Below are 15981 nucleotides of genomic sequence, written 5' to 3' on the forward strand. Positions count from 1 at the left end.
TCATGACATGAAGTAGATAAAATTGTAGATTAGTTTCAGTCAAAGCAATGATAGCAGGTGAATACCATTCTTAATCGTATGCCTTAAATAGAAGACTTAACTCAAGGTTCGTTTAGTCCTTTTTGAAATATGGTCCTGGATTATTCTCAAGATAGTACCTTCTGAGATAGATAGCCCGCTCATGGCGATTACACGAATTAAACCTTTACCAACTACTATTACGGTTGGGTATTGCACAGTCATCAGAAGGAATGTCAATCTTCCAAACCATAATACAACCTGCATAGCTTTAACCATCATCACTGTATTCCTTTGGCACAAGCGCCTATAATTATCCTCTTACCTTTAAAGTGTCGGCCACCTCTTTGGCCTTTCCTGATAGTAAAATTTCCTTACAGTCAATGTCATTTTAACCACCTCCAAATAAATTTTCTACCTTATTTCAATCACAGCTTATGTGAAGATGTTTTCCTTAAAATCTGATGAGTAAAAAAAATTACCATTTTTCCATAAGTTATTGCCTCAGTCTTTAGAGGTTAATCACTGTCATGACTGACTCTCAATCATAATTAGAACATCTTTTATCTTAAGTCCTAATGGCCCTGAATAATTTCGACCATTACTGGTTCGATCCATACCTTCTCGTGGTTTAACACGTGCCTCACTTGGCATCATTATAATTACGTCATATTTCCTTTATCAACATTTCTATTCTTGAGAATTTTGAATTTTACCTTTCTCCTTGTAAAACCTCTAAGATTATCCTTGAATCGTTCCTCCTGTATTCCCTAGATACAGGGCATATCAAAATACCATTTACTAATACTAAAACCATTGTCTATATACTTCTGAAAAATTTCTCCACTGATTCTTAAAGATTGTTGTTACCTTAACCCTTTCCAAACCATACTGTCAAAACTCATACTGTCCCTATTAAGGGTGAAATGCCAACCTTTATGCATTCCCCTAGGATTCATTTTAAGTTACCGATGTTCTATCCTTAATTCCACCTTTAAAAGGTGCCTGCATCCTTCCATGGATAAATCAAGTCATATATCCCTGATAGGGTGTCTTATTCAATCATTCCCACCGCGATAGTATATGCCTAATTTCACAATAACATCTGTATACAACATGAGGTCAATCAATATGGCCTCCAAAAGATAACAAAGGTTATCCGCTTTTCTTGCCTAATTTGGTAATGATAACAAGGATGTTCTGGAAGATATTGGTCGTGTTCAACGTGAACCTCTTCTTAATAATTCCTTATTTACTTTTGTTGTTTATCTCAACAGTCCTCAATGTTGGGATATCTTTCATATCTGGCGTCTCCCTTTCTGGGTATCATGCCACCAGTCTTACACTTCACCTTCTTGAAGGTCACTTCCTTCATCCAATTTTCTTAATTTCTTACTTTCTTGTCTCCTCAGTCTATCCGCGTCTCATTATTTATTCTTCGAATTATCTCAAGGTTTCCTCGAATCTTCCCAACTTACAGGGGATAAAATATATGTATCTCTTATGCCCTCAACCATCAATTTTAACTCATGGTGAATCACCCTCATCCTGACGAATGCATACTTTTCTATTTCTATTGCTACGAGTCTTTAGGGTTTCCTCAGACCCAACTCCCTTATCATTCCTCAAACTCTATTGCCTTTATATTCCTTTCCACTTCAGTTTCTTTTTATTTTCCTTTCTCTTATCATTATTTCATGAACCAACCCAACATAAGCATCGATTTCAAACATCCCGTCATTCTGGATTCGTGTCCTCAGAATGAATCTTGACAACTTTTACAACTTAGATTCATAATTCATCATACTCGTCTGCCTTTGTTCTGGCTCTAAAGCTTTTACACTATCTCCATAACCTTGGGAAGTACTTTCCTAAAAACAATTGACTGAACTTAAATCAGTTTATTATAATCTCTTGCTCCGTGCCTTCCTTGGTCTTTCACCAGTGGGTGGTCTCTCTCTTAGGAGGGTAAGTGACAAAAACACTCTTTTGTGATTCGTCAATCATTTAGAATCTCAAATGATTCCTGTATTTCCTTTAGCCAGGCTCTTGCCTCGACTGGGTCAACTTGTTCCTTGGAACACTGAGAGCTTAGCGATTTAAAGGTCCTGAAAGAATTTCCCACTACATTGTTTCCCTCAAGGTGGTGGTTGGGAATAAAGTATAAGTTCTGTTTAGACAGGTCCGTGAATTTCCGTATAGGAGTACCGTCTCGGGTCTCCTTATATCTTAATTGCGACCTCCCTGATTATCACAATCAAGGTTTGACCCTAATCTTATTCCTTGTGGGGGCATATTACTTGGAAAAAAAATTTTGAGAATCTCTGGATATTTGTCTTACTTACTTTGCTTAAGTCTTTCCCTCGTTTAGTCCTTGCACGATTGCAAATTATGAATTCTTAAGTTCGATAAACTTCATGACACTCTCTTAAGTGTTAATAGTGCATTTAACAATGTGATCTTATCACAAACAAACTGATCTGAACTGAAATTAACGGATATATACATAACCATTTGTTCGAGGGTACAACAACTGAACATATTAAAGAGAATTACATCATTTGATTTGATCGCTTATAACCCAAAAGTACTAACATAGATAATCATCTAGTCATTAAAACTAATCATCCATAACTTTGGCTAATCCTCCAAAAGCGGTGCTGCATGAAATTCTTGTCTGATTGCTCTGGCTCTGCACACTACCATGGATCAAGAAATGCGAGCACGCACGACATCCCTAACCTGCTCCATCACAGAGGTGATGAGGTCTAAGATTGTTGCAAGTAGAGCCGTATCAATCTGACCCTCGAGATGGCCTCTAGCTGTAACACGGGTGGTAGCCTCAATCCTTTCCATGCTATGAGCTAATCCTGCCGGAAGTACCCCACCCTCAATCCTTGGTGCAGTAAGTCGATCCAACAGATCACTCCTAACATTACGGGCCTCAGACAGGCCACCCAAAGTCATATGATAATTGGCGATAATAGAAGCCTGAGTGGTAGCATCTAGCAGTCCATGGGGTGCAGGTGGCGCAGACCCAGGAGATCCAAATGGATAACCAAGCACGGTATCAGGTGACAATGGTGCAGGAGATAAATGTGGCATTTCCCCAGTAGGTGCGGGGCTCTGTACCGGGGATGGAACAGGAATTGGTGGAACCTCATGGATGTCTATAGGAACCTCTGGAAGAGGATCTGATACTGGTATAATTGGGGTCGTGGAAGGCCCCACTCCTTCTGCCCTCATTAACCTTTGTGCCCTTGGTAACTCTTCATCCTCTAGTGCCACCCTCGCGGCCATTCTTGCTCTGGTAGTCGCCCTGACTACGGTCATCAATTCCTCAGCGGTCCTCTCTTCATTCTCATCAGGATCCTCCATGAGATCCTCCTCAGCCACAATCCTTTCCGGAATAACATCCTCAACCACAACATTATCAATATGAATCTCATCCGGTCCCTCATTAGGGTACTCCATCGGATTCACAATTTGATCTCCAGCTTGTAATAAAACATCCTCATGCTGATGCTCCTGAACCTCAGGGTTCGGTGCCCCGCTGCCCTATACGAGAACGAACTATGTTACTATCAAGATATTTATAAGGGTTCCCGTAAGGGTTTTAACTGTCAGTATTATGTTAGGTAGCCCAACTATGAACTTGGAAAGAGTTCTTATTTATCTTAGTGTACTTATTATCTTAACGTCACTTCATCTCTGAGGTTTATAACGCTTAGCTCTGATACCACTTCCGTAACACCCCCAAATCCGGGGTCGGGGATCCGGGTTGTCACGAGTTCCATTTCCCTTAATAACACCCAATCTTAATAAATAATCAACTACTCTGTACTGTGACCCCACCATTAAACACACGCACCACAAGTTATAGCCTCAGAGATGAATATCCAAAAAAATAATCACAAGTCATTTTATTCCACAATTATATGCCAATGCACCTTAAACAGGTTTCTGAATAAATTTATATTTCTTTGCCATTATTACAATTCATAATATACATAAGTCTGGTACATTATTAATTGAAAACTTAGCCTATTGGTAATTTCTACCTCAGCTACAGCGGCCTCAACGCTTCCAGAAAGCTGCGGAACGTTTCCTATCAGCTTGCGAATTGGGAGCTTGGTCCTGTTCATCTTATTTATCTGATGTTGTGTGATGAAAGAAGAAAGCAAGGGTGAGCAGCAAGCCCACCAAAATAACATGTATAATGATTAACAATATATGAGCCTTCTCATAGTACTCATGAAAGTCTTAGTCAAAAGAAATGAACCAAGTTGATATCTTAATGCGATGAAGTCGCAAAATATTCAGTATATATATATACATATATACTTTTCAAAATATGGGAAGTCCTCTTCCATGCATAATATACACAAAGTTCCAGTTTATAACTGTATAAAAAATATCGTTGCAAGGTGATCTCATATATCTAACCTTGTCTCAACGTTTTCTGAAAGTCTTTGTCATTCATAAGACAACCATTAACTAGATATAAGTTTAAAAGATGAAGTTACAAGATACTCCAATATACTTATATCTTTTCCAAATACTACTTGAACTACCACTGTTTAAGTTATAATTAGTTCCAAAAGTTCATCACATAGATGAGACTACAAGACAAGGTTTGAATAGATTAAATCTTTGAAGTATTATTGAAGGAAATGAAGTTATGATATACTTCATTAAGTTCTGATATATATATATATATATATCCACATATACATCTTCTTTATACATCTCCTGAAAACCTCTGTCATGTAAAGTATGAACATAGTTTGTAACATCCAATAAATTTTTGGAAGGAACAGAATTGTGTAATAAACCCGATATCTTGCTGATCAGGCAAAGATACCAATAAGTAACCTTTTTTACTAGTAGATGGACGAATTCCCCACTGGTCATCACCCTGGTCGCAATAGGACCTTATGCTGGACTGCCACTCAGCCACTTATGCATTTGATGGACTCCCACTGAGCCACTTACACTATCATGGACGCCCACTGAGCCCATGTTGCTTATGCCGACTCGATAGATGGACTTACTTCCCGAACGTTGGGTAAGTAATCAATTAATTTACCAAAACTGCAACCATGTTGCGAATATAAAATACACCATAGAGCCGGATCCCTCAGGTTTTGAGCGAGTATTTAAATCCCCTTTTTTTTAAAAGGAAGATCTTAAATATAAAAATGAGTTTTGGGATCCGCTCTAACTTTTAAAAATCATTTTGAATACTCGAAAACACTTTAAAGAATAATCTTTATACAAATAATTGAAGTAGAAGTTGTAAGACTTATACTTGAAATGAGTAGTAAATAATCAAAGATATACTTATACGAAGGTAATATCTTTATTTGAATATCAAAAGTAAGTTTGATTATCGAACATTATTCTTTAATAAAATAAAGAATATTATTAAATAATAAGCGGAGTCATAATACCTCGAATGAATATTATAAATAATATTCATTAAATAAAATAAATGAGTCAATACATCCTCAAATGATTATCCAATTAATAATCATTAAATAATATAAACTGAGTCATAAGCCCTCGAATGAATATTTGAAATAATATTCAATAATAAAATAAAGGAGTCATAAGTCCTCGGATGAATATTCGAAATAATATTCAATAATAAAATAAAGGAGTCATAAGTCCTCGGATGAATATTCGAAATAATATTCAATAATAAAATAAAGGAGTCATAAGTCCTCGGAGGAATATTCGAAATAATATTCAATAATAAAATAAAGTTAAAGTTATCGAATAAACCTTATTCGATTAATAGTTTTGAAAACTATAACCATATATATATAAAAATATATATATTATACTCGGGAACATCGACTCCCGGTTTAGAAATATGTTCTCCTTTTGATCCCCTATACTAAGGGTAAACTCAATACCGCTTATCTCTAGCATAGGTATTATGCAACTGTAAGCATTTTAACCAACAGATATATAATCCAAGAATATGAAACAGGCATGCATATATACCATATCACATGCTACAATATATCGCAAGAATTTGCTAATAACAAATATGCATTTATCGCAAGATCATGCATATACACATATACATCACAACAACAGTATAACGGGTAGAAAACTTGCTTGAGCGACTGGGGGTGATAAAAGGCTCGGGACGAGTCTGGTAACCTATAAACAACAAGTTGGACTTAAACCAAAGTCACTTGCAAATCTATATTTTAACTAACTTAGACTCTAACGCTTGTTTTGCGCTTACTGATTCTCTTAAGTCACTCGAGTACCCTCGGCTCCACCATTTTTAATAAATTAACCATTAGGAGTTTTAAGGCGATTCTTTCGCGAGTGTCTTACCAACTGCCTAACACTCTTACCATAATTGTTTCATACACTAATTAACCCTTTTTGGTCTTTAACCTATGTTTCAAAGTAAGGCGAGGGGAAAAGTTTCGTTCGCGAAACGCCGTTACTTAAAACGGTCGTTTCTCCTAAACCGTACATCGGAATCAAACGAACTACATATCAAAACGAAGCTCGTAACATGAGCTATCTAAAAATGTCAATGGTCAACATCTAGCAGGGGGTTCTCGGGTCCTAATATTATGAACAAAAGCAGTCTAAAGTAAATCGGACATTACGACGGCTATGTTTACGCGATTTCCCAAATTTAAACCATTCCAAAACCATCACAATTCAACCCCAATCCATTCATACAACCAAATTCCATCCTTATCACATCATAACATCCCCAATAAATCCAATATTAACATTTATACTTATGCTTAAGCTTGAATTTAACTATACTTAAGTTCTTTTAACCAAAATAATAAGATTCACCATTCCATTTCACTACCACTCCAACCCCAACTCTAAACCACAAGCATTAAGCTACTATATCACCATAACAATCAAAATCATCTTATTATACAAAGGAATCTAGGGTTTGGAGATGATATACCTTCCTTGAAGTGGTGGGAGTAGCTAGGAAGCCTTAAGAAGCCTTGAGAAGTCTTAGGGATGCTTGGATCTTAAAGGAAAACAAGAAAAAATCAAGTTAAAAACTTTGAAATCACTATTCATTGTCTTCTTCATTGATTTCTTGAAGAAGATTGAGAAAGAATTGAAGGCTTAAACTCATAATATAGCCATATCTATGCATAAGGAACACTAGGGAATTATCTTACCAATTTAGGAGGCTTGGATCTTGGATTTTGAAAATTCTCCCTTTGAAATTGAAAAAAAGCCGAGAGCAACCTTGGTGAAGAGAAATATTTTGTGTTTTGTTTGATGAAAATGAAGTGATTGGCTTGGTGGATGAAATTTTGTTTTTGTTTTGGTTAATTACCTTTTTAGCCTTAACTTTGTGTGGTTCTACTTCAACCACATCTCCTTCCTTCCCATGTCATGCTTATGTCATGCTATGATGTCATCTTCCCCTCCTTGTCCTCTTCTCATTGGTTGGGTGACATCATCCTCTCTAATCCCTTTGATTAACTTCCTAATTGTTTGCCTAATAACCGCTGATCTGTTATACGGTTCGCTTAACTTTCGTTTTCGTTTATCGTTTGAGGGATCATACCCGGGATCTTATTACTTAGGTTCCTTTAACCTTTCTCAATATATTATATTCCTTTTATGATCCTCTCTTATAATCCTTTAATTTAAATCCTTTTTATCTTGTTACCTTATACTCAATTCTTTCCGTATCTAGTGGATTTCCGGAAAAATCAAAGTGTTCGGAATTTGGATTCTGACGATCTTTACATACACTTATATCCCATATAAAGTACTAATAAAATCTCAGAATATCCATACCAGAACCCCTACATAGTGTGGCATGAAAAGTTTTCTCATTCAGCATAATCTGCAAAATCACTATTCATAAGGGTTTCAAAAATTTCCAAAAAAATTGGGGTTATTACAGGTTTTAGGTGTTGGTTTGAGGTTTGCATGACATTTGGTTAGGTGCACAAGTAAAAATAACAAAATCTGTCCAGTAGGGAACAGTTTTGTTGCAACTTAGAAATAGGGAGATTTGACCATATCATGGGTAGGCCCTCATTAGGCCCTATTGGGCCTTAGTTAGAGGGAGTGTCAGAGAAGTTTTTCCAACCATAGTTCATTGGATATGAGTTAGAACCATGTGTCACAAGTTAATTCAAGTCAGGGCATTTTCTGCCCAGAAAAACAAGGGAACCTTGGACTTTTAGCTTAGGCCCAAGAAGGCCCAAGCCGGGCCCTTGAGCCACATCAAGTTTGTGAGATGCCCTTAGGTCAGGAGAGTCTTGTGTAAAAGTTTTGAAGGAAAACTTATAGTTTAAGAGTCTCTAATGCACTCAAGAAACCATAGTTGTCATTCTGAAATTTGCACCAGTGAGCACTTTCACTTATCACATAGTTTTAGAACACTTAGAAATGAGTATTAGGTCGACCACCATAGTTGTAAGATAGTATAAGGTCAGTAGAGCAAAAGGCACAAGTGAGGGTCAATAGGTTTTGGATAGTTTAGGAAAGGCACATCGAGTTAGGAAGCCAAAATTAGAAGACCTTGTCTAGTTTAGCGACCAAGTGACTTAAGTTTTGAGTCGAGATCATCCAAGCCTAGTGTTGCATTATGTTATATATGGTGTTATTGGTATTAATATATGATTTGTGATTATGTGGCTATGTGTGTACTTTCGTAATTTAAAAGTGAATATAAAATTAGGTGCATATAGGCCTAAGTGTCATCCGTGTTTAATTTCGGGTTGTAAATAGGTTAAGTTAGTGAGAATATATTATAATGGGGATTATTATTTATGTAGGATCTCGAGACGAGGGAAAACTTTCCATAAAGGTCGAGTGAAGCTCCAGTTGCTCCTACCAGTCAGACCAGACCAGCCTTTCTCAAGGCAAGTGATTCAACTTGACCTTCGTATCTACTGCTAATAATTCATACATTGCTACAACTATCCCTGTCATTTGATATATTAAATCAAGCGTATCTTACGTTTATCTTTGAATCATATAGAAATGCTATGAACCCTCGAGTACGTATTGCAAGTAGTTCAAAAGTCTTATTCATGATAGTATACTAAACTACTTTGAATGCTATGATAAAGGAAAGGGTAGTTACCACTCTTAGTTGATTCTCTTGATTAACATGCTGATGATTCCTAAGTATTGATATCTCATCCTGATACTTGAACCCATATAGAACCTTACCTTGATACTTGAAAGCCAGATATTTATCAAAGTTGTCCCTAATTGATTGATACCCCTCTTTCTTATCCTAAAGCTTGTTAATTCTGATATATCCTGAGCTAAAAATCATTTCTTCATACCTTAACACCCTTAGTATTCATGAAGCTTACATCCTTGAAGATCCAGCACTTGAACCTTGATGAGAAACCATTGCTTTAAGCCCAATTTGGCATTTCCCTTCATGATATCCAATAGCCTCACTAAATTCCCTTGTCCAAACTTTGATATATGAAAACCATTCAGTTACTTTAATAGAGTATAGTTTTGTGAATCGTGGCCCTGAGATTTAATACCATATTTCCCGTATTTCGAGTTGATATATAATCCCTTGATAAAGATGTTTACTGTAAAAAGAGATTTTGTCTTAATTCGACATCAGTTTTTTTTTGAAATGAATAAAATGTGGGTTTTCAGTCCCAAAGGGGGATAAATGTTTTCTTTGAATGGTGGATCTGGACTGAGACGCGAGTCCTTTCCACACTTATATTAGGCTTAAAAGTTGCCTAGGGATTCCCATTAATGTTTTAGAACCCAGCGAGGTTCGGGATTACTTCGCGGCTGATCACCGGCTGTAATCCGTATCGTCCTAAAATGATTTTGATTAAGACATGATTTTTTGAAATTTGTTTTGATACAAGTAAAAATGATGCCATTACCCAATGTTTTATCTCTCGTTATCTCAGATTATGTCTTCCCATTGACATTCTTTAATTTATATCTCGATTTATGTTTTGTATCGTACTGTTAGCATTTGTTGAGTATTTGGCTCACTTCTTACTTTACCCTGATATTACAGCTAGCAGCTATGGTTAGATTCAAGCAGACTGCCCGTAAGACCTGTGATGCTGATGCTTATGTTCGAGCTCAGGTAGAATAAGTAATAATAGTTTGTGTGAGGACTCGGTATTTAAAATCAGATGTAATAGTAGGTAGTGTTGGGCTGTTCCAAACCCTAAACTGTAAGATCTTGGAGTTAGTTGTGTATTCTTCTTTTAAAAATGTTGTAATAGTTAAATTTAATTTGCTGTTTAAGTTGAGGGCGTGACAGGTTTTGGTATCAGAGCTACGGTTTAGAGTCCCTGGACAGCCCAAATAGGTTATAGGATATGTGTGTAGGTTATAGATAATATGCGAGAGAGTAGGATAAGTAAATTTATTATTAATACTCCTCTTATTGGTTGTCAACAAAGGGCGCATTCCTCGTCATCCTCTGGGTCGGACGACACTATTGCTTTCACAGTGTATGCTGAGTTGAGGCACGAGTTCGACATGCTTCAGGGCAAGTACGACCGACTGATAGACCGACTGAAGAACGTGTATCCGGATAGCCGAAACTACGAAGGGAAGCCCAAGGAGCAGATGACTGCTAGACTTGAGACCTTGGTTCAGTACGTCAACACTAAGCTTGAGGAGATGCCAGCGTACCGGGACCGCACCAGCCAGTATGTCATTCAGATGGTGGCGGATGAGCTCCAAAGCATTGTGAAGACGCTTCGAGAGGAAAAGACTACCAAGCCCCGTTCAGATGGAGTGGAGCCTTAGTTCTTTCCATTTACCTTTCATGTTGTTGTACTATCAGACTCTGTGGAATCCCCAGTTGTTTCTGTTGTTTCCTTTAAATAAGCCTGTTATTCCTAGAATCAGACCTTATCCTAATCCTATGTATTGTGACCTTTAAAATTTCAATAATTATGTGCTATTGTTCCATTTGCTCTCAACTGTTATTTTACGTTTTTATCATCATATCTGCTTAATTTGGAAACTTGACCCCATATGTAAATGAGAATGCCATGCGATACCCTCGAATCATTTTATCATTCATATATGTTTTGACACAACTCTTATTTCAGGATCATGCCTCCCAAAAAGAAGAACCCAACAACCACATCCACCACAGACCCAAACATTCTTCGATTATTGGAAACCTTGCAACAGCAGACCAATGTTATAGCTCAACAACAACTAACTCTTCAACAACGAATTGAAAACCAAGATAACCGTGAGCCACACCAACCACCTGAACCACCAGTACCACCTAGACAAATTGTCACTTTCAAGGCTTTTCAGAATGTGAATCCACCTGCATTTCATGATACCACTGATCCAGTGATAGCTAACACATGGATCAAGGAGATGGAAAGGGCTTTTGAGTTGGTACAGTTAGGAGACGATCAGAAGACGTCGTATGCTACTTACTTCTTGAAGGAAGAAGTCATCTATTGGTGGGAATCAGTAAAAGCTATGGAAGTCACTCAGCAGGTTTCTTGGGAGAGATTTAAGAAGTTATTTCTGGACAAGTATTACCCTAAGTACATGCATAATCAGATGGAGCTAAAATTTCTTGAGTTGAAGCAAGGGAACATGACTGTACTGGAGTATGAGAAGAAGTTTACTGAATTGTCAAGGTTTGTGATGAAGTATACCAGCACTGAGGAGGAAAAAGCAAAGAAATTTCAACAAGGATTGGAGCCTTGGATCAGAGATAGAGTGGCTATATTTGAGCTTAAAACTTATGCGGGAGTAGTACAGAAAGCTGCTCTGATTAAGAATAATGGGATGCAGTCAAGGAAAGAGAGGGATAACAAGAAGAGGAAGGTTCCATTTTATGGAGAAAAGTCTGAAGTGGGAAGTTCACAAGATCGGAATGTAAAGAGGATCGGATTCCAGAAGGGCGGAAATTTTCAAAAGAAAGGAAATTTGGGTAAAAGGCAGGAATCGAAGGGGAACAATCAGGCAAGCCAAGGGCAAGTTGGAGAAAACAGGTTCCAGAGACCGGAATGCAAGCACTGCGGAAGAAGGCATCCCGGAGTGTGTAATAAGCTGAGCATGACATGCTACAGGTGCAATCAGAAGAGACATTTGGCGAATGAGTGCAAGATGCCGAAGCCAGGAGTTACGTGTTATAAGTGTGGGAAGACTGGACACATAGCTAGGGAGTGCAAGGCAACCAGACCAGTCAAAGCTTTAATGAACGTGGCAAGTACCAGTGCAAGCGTGCCAGCTGAGGTTGGCATTACCTCCACCACCCGCACCAACCCCGCAAGCAACAGCAAGGACATTTGATCTGAAGATGAAGGATGTTGTTCAGTATTCTGAGGTGATAGCAGGTACACTTTTACTCAATAATGTCAAAGCTAAAGTATTGATTGATTCGGGAGCAACAAGATCTTTCATATCAGAATCTTTTGTTGATAAGCTTCAATGTGAGAAAATGATTATGAGTGAGGTAGTAAATGTGGTAATTGCGAACCAAGAGAAGATTCCTGTGAATCAATTTTGTCCAAAGTGTGAGATTGATATTTCGGGGTATAAGTTTTCAGCCGACTTGATACTCTTCAAGTTGGGAGAGTTTGATATAATTTTAGGAATGGATTGGTTAGGAGAGAATAGCGCTCAGATTAATTGTAAGACCAAGAAAGTGTATTTAAAGACAGAGTGGAGAGAAGGTAGTATTTAAGGGGCAGAGGCAAGAGCAACTATTTCTTACAATTATTCAGGCTAAGAAGCTACTTAGAAAAGGTTGTGAGTCGTTCCTAGCTTATGTAGTAGATTCGGAAAAAGGCAGCCCCAGCATGGAAGATATCCCTGTAGTTAACGAGTTCCCGAATGTGTTTCCCAACGAACTACCAGGCTTACCACCAGATCGACAAATCGAGTTCGAGATCAACCTTGCTCCAGGTACGGAACCAGTTTCAAAGGCCCCATATAGGATGGCACCAGCAGAAATGAAAGAGTTGGCGAGCCAGCTGCAAGAATTGTTGGATAAAGGAGTGATACGACCAAGTACGTTTCCATGGGGAGCACCTGTTCTGTTTGTAAAGAAGAAAGATGGGAGTATGCGACTATGCATAGATTATCGGGAGTTGAATAAGGTAACGATCAAGAACCGCTACCCGCTACCAAGAATAGATGACCTTTTTGACCAGTTGAAGGGAGCAAAATGCTTTTCGAAGATTGACTTGAGATCGGGATACCATCAATTAAAGATCAAAGAAGAAGATATTCCCAAGACCGCATTCAGGACCAGATATGGGCATTATGAATTCCTAGTAATGCCGTTTGGACTGACCAATGCTCCGGCCGCATTTATGGATCTGATGAATCGAGTATTTAAGAAGTATTTGGACAAATTTGTCGTGGTATTCATTGATGACATCCTTATTTATTCTAAGTCGGAAGAAGAACATGAGGGTTTGGGTTGTGTGTTGATGCAACACAGTAAAGTGATCGCTTATGCGTCAAGACAGTTGAAATCGCATGAGTTAAAGTACCCAACCCATGACTTGGAACTAGCCGCCATAGTGTTCGCACTTAAGATTTGGAGACATTACCTCTACGGAGAGAAGTGTGAAATCTACACGGATCACAAGAGTTTAAAGTACATTTTTACTCAGAAAGAGCTCAATATGAGGCAGAGGAGATGGATGGAATTGATCAAGGACTATAATTGTTCGATAAATTACCATCCTGGAAAGGCGAATGTAGTGGCCGATGCTCTGAGTAGGAAGGAGAGACTGAATATGATGATAACATCAAAAGAGTTATCTGAAGAAATCGAGAGATTTGAACTGGAACTTTGTGCTTGCGGAAAAGTTGAGGAAGTTTGTCGTGCAATGACCTTTCAGCCAACACTAGTAGAAAAGATAAAGAAATGTCAAGAAGAAGTAATGGAGAAAGAGAAGAATCAGTTATCTGGAGAGGAGATTAATACTCAAAGGGATGAGCAAGGGATACTAAGGTTTTCATCCAGAATATGGATTCCTCATATACCTGAATTAAAGAATGAGATCCTCCATGAAGCCCACAATTCGAAATTTTCAATCCACCCGGGAAGCACCAAGATGTATCGAGACTTAAAGAAGAACTTTGGGTGGCCAAATATGAAGCGAGACGTGGCAGAATGGGTTGCGAAGTGCTATACTTGTCAGAAGGTGAAGGCAGAACATCAACGACCAAGCGGATTAATTCAGCCCCTGAAGATTCCAGAATAGAAATGGGAAAATATCGCTATGGACTTTATAGTAGGACTACCGCGAACGAAATCCGGGCATGACGCAATATGGGTTATAATTGATCGTCTTACGAAGTCGGCGCATTTCCTTCCAATAAACGAGAAGTCGTCACTGGACAAGTTGGTTCATCTGTATGTGCGCGAAATCGTACTGAGGCATGGAGTACCCGTATCAATAGTTTCAGACAGAGATCCCCGATTTAACTCGAGATTCTGGAAGCAATTTCAGGAATGTCTTGGCACGAAGTTGAATATGAGCACGGCGTACCACCCGCAGACTGATGGCCAGAGTGAAAGGATAATTCAAACAATTGAAGACATGTTGCGCAGTTGTGCAATCGATTTTGCAGGAAGTTGGGATGACCATTTGCCGTTGATTGAATTCTCTTACAACAACAGCTATCATTCCAGTATCGGCATGCCACCATACGAAGCTTTATACGGGCGAAAATGTAGATCACCAACAAGTTGGGATGAAGTAGGAGAAGGAAGAATTCTCGGCTCGGAATTGGTACAACAGTTGCATGACTCGGTCAAGTTAATTCAGAAAAGGTTGCTTGCTGCTCAAGATAGACAGAGGAAGTATGCGGATCCAGCGCGTAAGGATATTCAATTCCAAATTGGCGAAGCTGTGTTGCTGAAGGTGTCACCTAGAAAAGGGTTGATGAGATTTGGCAAGAAAGGGAAGTTAGCACCTAGATACATAGGTCCTTTTGAGATTTTGAGTCAAGTGGGAAAGGTGGCCTACGAGTTGGCCTTACCACCTCAGTATCAGCATGTACATAATGTGTTCCATGTGTCGTTGCTTAAGAAGTACAATCCTGACGCTAGCCATGTGATAGAATATGAACCTGTAGAAATTCAGGCAGACCTGTCATTTGTGGAGCAACCGGTTAAAATACTCAACTGGCAAGAGAAAAGCCTTAGAAATAAGTCAGTAAAGTTAGTAAAAGTGCTTTGGAGGAACCCTAAGGTCGAAGAATTGACTTGGGAGTTAGAGTCTGTTATGCGTTCCCGGTATCCTCATCTGTTCTCTTAGATTCTGGGGACAGAATCCCTTAAGGGGGAGAGGATGTTACAACCGGTATTTTCGTGTAATATTATTTGTGGATTTGGTATAATATTAAAGCCGAATGAAATATATTCAATGATTGTATGTTTGTGTGAGTGAAAATTTCTGCATTATAAATTTGCTTTATGTAGTATATGATTTTTCAACGCAAGAGTTTATTTAATTTCTTTATTTTTGATTTATAAGGAATATTCTAAGCCTTGAAAAATTTTTCTTTTAAAAGGTATTTTGTTCACAAATTTTGAAAATGATTTTATAAAGTCTCTAAAAATCCAAGTTATTTTATGGTATAAATTTTATAATTTTTGAACTTGTGTTTTATTTTATAAAAATAAATCATTATAAATTTTAGTTGTCATATTTAGCAAATTACAAGAAAGCCTTTGCATGCAAACCACCCTCTCATTCTTTTCAAGGACAAAGAGGACAATTCCAACCCCACTAACTCTTATTTTTCTAGCCAATTTCCTTCTTCACCCTTGCATGCAAAATGAACCAAGTATAAGTGGAGGGATAGTCTTGTCAATTCTCCTTTCCACTCAAATTTTGTCAAATCAAATACCATAAAACAAGCAAAGTGTCATGATCATTTTCATACTCCACCCACACCTCACTCTCTCCTCCCTCCCTTCTC

Source organism: Apium graveolens, chromosome 9, assembly GCF_009905375.1.
Source record: "Apium graveolens cultivar Ventura chromosome 9, ASM990537v1, whole genome shotgun sequence".
Taxonomy (NCBI): domain Eukaryota; kingdom Viridiplantae; phylum Streptophyta; class Magnoliopsida; order Apiales; family Apiaceae; genus Apium; species Apium graveolens.